Source organism: Podarcis raffonei, chromosome 11 (genome assembly GCF_027172205.1).
Source record: "Podarcis raffonei isolate rPodRaf1 chromosome 11, rPodRaf1.pri, whole genome shotgun sequence".
Classification (NCBI taxonomy): domain Eukaryota; kingdom Metazoa; phylum Chordata; class Lepidosauria; order Squamata; family Lacertidae; genus Podarcis; species Podarcis raffonei.
The window spans coordinates 62,783,237-62,789,931 of record NC_070612.1 but is presented as its reverse complement, the minus strand read 5'-3'; the positions used below and the strand labels follow the sequence as shown (position 1 = coordinate 62,789,931).

Here is a 6,695-nt window from a genome sequence, read left to right as displayed (position 1 = left end):
ACAGTCGAAGTCAGACTCCAGGGTGTCAAGGCCAATTTGTATGGTAGCCCAAATTTTTAGGTCTTTATGTGTATATGCGCTTATCTTACATTTTAATCTTTAAGCTGTTGTTATACATTGCTTTAAATGTATATTTTATTCTTGTGAAAGCTGTCCCAGTTGTGCTTTTCGAGCTGGTCTTTGACTGTAATAAATTATGATGAGTGGTCACATATATGATTGCCTTTTAGTGTTCTGGTCAATAGCATTATTCAGTTCTATCATTTTAGTTTAACATATTTTCTGTGGAAAATATGATTCTTAATTTTGGTAGTTGGCAGATGCTTCTTTCAGCCACTAGAGGTCGCTGGAAAACAGCAGCATATAGCTCATCTTTTGTCAATTCCTTGAATAGAAAAGCTACTTTATGGCCATGGCACTGCCAGTACCTCAGCTGGAGGCAGGAGCTGAATGAGGTCAAAACGGAGCTGTTAACTCAGCAAAGGCCTCAAGGAGACAGAGAGACTCCTCTAGTTCCGGCCATCTCCTCCTTTGTCTCGTCCTGTCCGGGCTCATAGCTTGCATCCTCTTTAGACCCTTCTTCCCAAGTAGACCCCTAGCAAAAGCGTCTCCCGGCAGTGTCCAAGAGGCACTGCTCTGGCAACGCTGGCTGTCTTGTCATGCCCATGGCCACCTTCAGTCCAGAGGCCTGTGGGAGATCATGGGGGACCAAGGGATTCTCAGGGATTCCTTGGAGGAGCCAAGGGAGACATCCTTCCACTGGGCTTCTTCAGGCTGGAGACTCTTGTGGCTCCTCCAGGTCTTCAGCTGAAGTGGGGTTTTCTGTGGGGCCTTGAAGACTTTTCCTCCAAAATAGGTCCCCCTGGTCTATGTCAGATACGATCCTGAGTTTACCTCGGGATGCTTCCAGAATGTTGCTATTTTGTGGGTGGGATTCAACAGCACACCAGCAAATTCAGCCAGGACAACTAAAGTGGTTTTGGAGCTCTTGCACAACAAGCCTGCTTTTTTAAAAAGCAACAGTCTTTCTGAGGTAATGAAAGTGATAGGAAAGTACACTGGAAAGTGTAGGCTAACAATTGCTTCCCGCAACACAATGGCGTAGTGTGGGGGGGTCCAAGGGGCCTTGGCCCTGAGTCCAAAATCCGGAGACAGCCCAACCAGGCACCCCCATGCAGGCCCTGGCTTCCGCGGGGATCCCCACCCCAGCGCAGGCAGCAGGGCAGCCCTGGGACACAGTGAGTGGGTGAGGACGGACCAAGGGAGGTGGGCAAGGGTGACTTCAAAGCAGAATAGTAAAATACAATACTCTATTTTAAAAAGTCTATTAAAAGCTTCCCTAAGCAGGGCTGCCTTCAGATGTCTTTTAAAGATAAGATAGCTGTTTATTTGCTTGACATCTGATGGGAGGGCGTTCCACAGGACAGGTGCCACTACTGAGAAGGCCCTCTGTCTGGCTCCCTGTAACCTCACTTCTCGCAATGAGGGAACGGCCAAGAGAAAGCCCTCAGCACTGGATCTCAGTGTCCGGGCTGAACGATGGGGGTGGAGACGCTCCTTCAGGTCTACTGGGCTGAGGCTGTTTAGGGAAGCAATCTCAAAGCTATATGGCAGCCCCAACTGCTACTGTCAAGTTAAGTACTGAACTAGTCGAGATTTTTATAAGGTTTTATACCACATGAGTTTGTATTATTAGTATCTATTAAGCTACTTATTTACTACCTGTTATGCTGGCATTTCAAGGCAGTGCATAGTAGTATCGTACAATGCAATATACAAATACAATTAAAATAAAGTCAAATGAAGCAATCAGTAAAAAACAGCAGATAAAATTCTACATCCACAGCCAACAACTTGTATCAAAGTCAGTGCATTCCTTATTTCCGATCCCACATAGGAAAATATAGTTCTTAATGTTGGCTGGCAGTCTGGAGAGTCTCGTTCCAAACACTAGAGGTCACTAATAGCAACATTTAAATCTCATCTTTTGATAATCTGCAAAAGTTTTTTTTATTTCAGTTTTGTCTATTTGTACTCCTGTGGCATGTTAAAATAGTACAATATGGTTTCAGCTTTAAATTAAATTCTGCTCAGAAGTAAGCCACATTGAGTTCAATGGAGCTTACTCCCAGGTAAGTGAATACAGGAGTGCAGCCTTAGTGATGCAGCAAGCAAATTGTGATGGTGGTTTGCCTCATGCTTGCTGAACTTCCAGCAAGCTCTTGAAAAGGGAGCAGTGCAAGATCCGACAGAGTGGTGTGCAAGTTACTCAGGGTTTAGGAAATTATTAAAATTCTTACTTCTGTTGTCAGGGGCTGCAAGGTCCATTATAACCTTACATACACTTTACATCGGGGAACCCGGGGCCCCTTGCAATAAACAGACATTCCTTGTTCACTGATTACAATGGGTCTTCTCTGAGTATGACTAACATAGGATGTTACTCTGCAAATTTAGTTCAATAGATAGCAGATACTTTTGCACTGCTGACAATATCCAAACTCTCTGTGTAATATTTAAGCTCTGTATACTCTCCCCACTGCACACACATATAAAAGAATCTTGTCACAGAAACTGATCCAGCCATATAACAAGAATGAAAGAAGCCCCCCCCCCAATATATTTACTGCTTTCCATGGTTGCTACCAGACTTGTGTCTTTTCAAGGAAATAAGCTCTCCAAGACAGGCAAATGGAAAATCAATTCACCTTACCAGCTGAGAACTATGCCGACAGAATTTATAGCATTGCTACTACATCTTTCTTGTGCAAGATGGATAAATTGGGTTTATATGCAGTATTTTTCACATCAACTGATGGGGAAAGGAGCCCAGGGGGAAAGTGGGGCTGCTAGATTTCAGACAGATTGGCACTCACTACAGGAAGCTGGCTTGGAACATCACAGCCCATTCAAATAGAACGCCATAGACTTCATGAGGAAAATGCCATGCAGAAGTTTGTAAAAAGCATAATATGAAGAGCAGTGCTGGAAGCTAAAAAGTATGTCAGGTCAAATTCTAAAGATATATAGCATTGTAGAGTCCAGTTCAATTAGAATTTTAGAATAATAGAATTGTAGAGTTGGAAGTAACTATAAGGGTCATCTATTCTAATCCCCTTCAATGCAGGAACCTCAACATGTGGTATTCCATCCAATTTGAAACCATACTGGACCCTGCTAAGTTCTGCAAATGTGCTGGCAGTTTTATTGCTGCACCAATTCATCACTTAATCACCTCCTTATTCTGCGCTATTTCCCAGGATCAACAAAGGCAAGGTGCATTCAGGTGAGTTTTCCCAAATTAACTGTGTGGGGGAAACCAGATTGTTTTGCATCTGTGTGTGGAGGTGGGGGTTCCATCTCCTAAATTTTCGAATAAAAGGTAAAAAAATAATGAGGGAAGTTGAAGTTTACACCTCCACCACCTCTGGTTTTAACTCCTATTAGTTGCAAGGCAGGACATATCTATGTTGCGTCAATGTCGCTTTCCTCCATTGTTTGAGTTTCTGGCTGGTAGTTTTCTATTAGCCACTAAGGCCATCTTGGGGAAAAGCTTGCTGACGCTAGGACTTCTTTTTAACAAAGTTTCTCTTCTTTTATGCATGGCTGAGCAACAAAATATAAAAATAATGGCCAGAAGCTCAAGGTCTGTCAAGAAAGAGGAGATTTCAGGCTTGAGCCATGAATGCAGAGCGCATTGATGTATAGCTACATCATGGGAAGAAGACCAGCATTGGCTGCCCGGCTCCATCCTCAACTTCAGTTAATGAACTATAAATCCAGCACTCTGGAGGGGCACCATCTGATAAGCCTGTAAGATGAGGGCTCATAAAATTACACAGGCAGGGGGTGGGGGTTTCTGGGGCAGGAAGGAGAGAAGCTGCCATTTCCACATCCATCCCCCCCTTGCTCTCTCCCTTTTCCCTCTCCGCCCAGCCCCCCCCATTTCCCCAGTCCTTCTGCTCCTTTCTTCTCCTCCCACCCCTCCCTTCCCTTTCTTCAGTGCTGGTATCCATATGAAGCTGACTTATACTGAATCAGACTATTGGCTCATCTAGCCTGGATCTGCCCATTCCAAATGACAGCCATTTTCCAGGGTCTCAGGCAGAAGTCTTTCCCAGTCTGTCTTTTAAAAACTAGAGAGCCTTTCTTAACTCAGAATAGCTGGAAGATAATGAGCAGTATGTGCTTCAACATGTCCTATAGCCAGAGGCATTGGTCCTTCTCCAAGTGCATGTATCGGGGGGGGGGGCGGACACGACACATCCACACCACACATTTAAAGCCATTTTAAGTACATAGCTTTCTCCAAAGAATCCTGGGAACTATAGGTTGTAAGGGTACAGGAAATTATATCACCAGTTCCCAGGGTTCATTGGAGGAAGCCATGTGCTCTAAATGTATGTTGTGGGTGTGACCAGGCCCAGGACAGGAGTTCCCAGCTGGCTGGGAGGCATGGGGCATTCTTGGCAAGACAGCGTATGTCTGGCAGGCCCCTGGCAAGGACCCCCAGCTGGCTTAGCCCTCTGAGGCCTGGGGCAAGCCTACCCAGCCAGGCACACTGGGTTCCACCCAACATTGTAGGTGGCCGGCACATGCCTGTGACATCATGTGGGTCAAACGCTAGGACGAGCTCTGTCAGGCCCTCCCTCTGCTGCAATGGCCTCCGACAGAGCCTGCTGCTGCAACAGGAGGGCCCACCAGAGCCCGATGCAGACAGGGGAGGGCCTGCCGGAGCCAGCCCCTTTACGGAATTTTTTGTGGGTGCCTGGGCACCCATGGCCGCGCAGAGATGGTGCTTGTGTACCCAGCTGCCCCTGTCCTCAGCATGGGCCTGCAGGTGGGAATACTTGAGAGAAAAATACAAGGTGTGTAGAAACATGTGCTTAATATTGACTTTTCTGCACCTTGATACTTCGCACTAATAATACTTTATGATAATATTAATATAAAAACAAGGAAGAACATAAGATATTTTGCTGGAGAAAACAAGTGGTATTTTGCTGCCTGGTAAGTCAATTTCTGACAGTGTTGAGTTTCAGCTGCTGCAGTGGCCCTTCCTCGTGAAATGTCCCTCAGTGTCAAATATGTGGCACAGAAGCAGCTGTTCTCCACATGGTCCTGGAAGAGTTAGGCCAATGGGGTCAAATAAACAGTTGTCGATGGTGCTGTGAACTAAGCTGAAGATGGATTGGTCGGTCTTTGATCTGTCTTCACATTTCAGAATAAGGAAGTACTGCCAGCTGTCCCAACACCACAGCTGCAGTGAAGGGTAAAGCTTATTTGAATGTGGCATTTGGGCTTGATCTTTCCTCACTGATGTCAGTAAGAAAGTTCTTATTGATTTTTGGGGTTGGGAGACCATCCCTTTGTCATAATAATAAGCCAGGTGGGGAAAAAAGTTAAATACGCAGAGGGAATGAATTTTGCCTCAACTCAAGCCGTCAATTTATGCAATCTCTTAACGCAGTCTGACTACAGTCTATCTTCTGCACATTTAATTTAATTGCTGTTAAGGCTGAAATCCCAAGCACACTTACCTGGGACTGGGAGCAATTCCCACTGAACTCAGCGCAGTTTATTTTTGAGTAAAGATACATAGGATTGCAATGCAAGCTTGTTTTACTGCAGGGTTCCTTAGCATGGGCATTGACAGTATAAATATAATCAATTTTTGAGTCCAAAATGATAAAAATAAAAGTGCCTTGGTTGTCCTTGGGTTAATTCCAGATATCTACAAGGAATAAACATCACTTTCCCATGCCAACAAGTGGCTGGAATCCCGTAACCACAACCAGGCTCCTGCTGATCTCTACTACAGGGATCACCTGGTCCTTGGTCACTGCCATCACAATACTATGGAACATTCCAGTTTTATTTCAGTTCTTAACTGGCATCATTCTTTGAACTTGGGAGTAAGGCAACAACACACTAAAACTATATGATAAAAATATAACCTACCAATATGAATGATAAAAATTATTCCTGGCAAGTGGGGGAAGAGTTTTCTGGCTCCAGGTTGTCTACACCAAATGGAAAATGTAGTGGCAGAATATATCTCCCAGACAGACTGACAAATAGCAAAATCTGGCACTGCAGGCAGGTCTGTTGCATCCGTCATTCCCCAGGGATTCCACATCCAAGTGATTCTGTACCCATCCCTCTGACCTCTGGGTTTCCCCACCTGACTTGCCACTGCTCTTTCCTTGTCAGCCTTGTGACACTGTGTGTAACAAAGCTATAAGAAAATGCAGGTCTGTGAGGGGTAAACTAGAGCTGAGAATTGATGGGAGGGGGGCTATGCACCACATCTCCCCTTTTAATTCTCCCTTCTAAACTGCCTCCTCTCAGAGCTGCTTTTCCTTATAAAAAGTGTCCATAGGAATTGCTACATATATCATTTAGCCTTAAGAAGTATGCACACTGGCTGCAAAATGAGAGCTATCTTCTTCAACAGAGAAATTGCTATTCTTTTAATGTAAAATTGTTCCTCTCTTCTTGATAAAATGTATTATTTTGAGAATACGTCATCATTCCAGCTCTGTGCAAAAAGACAGTTTTAAGAGATACTTGGAGATTTCTGTGTCGTAGAGCTATAATGACACAAAATCATCTCTCTCACTAAAAGACATTTCTAGAAGTGTTTGTTCTTTGGTGCAGATAAAAAGGTGCAAGCATTACCATGCATGATTTTG

At 44.5% G+C, this 6,695-nt stretch overlaps 1 long non-coding RNA gene across 1 annotated transcript; it reads left to right on the top strand.

Moving 5' to 3' along the window:
- The first annotated feature begins 243 nt into the window (after positions 1 to 243).
- Positions 244 to 6,225, top strand: LOC128423410 (uncharacterized). The gene is made up of 3 exons (XR_008332747.1): positions 244 to 1,033; positions 3,128 to 3,286; positions 5,731 to 6,225. It is a non-coding gene; the product is annotated as an uncharacterized LOC128423410 (long non-coding RNA).
- Positions 6,226 to 6,695: the final 470 nt, after the last annotated feature.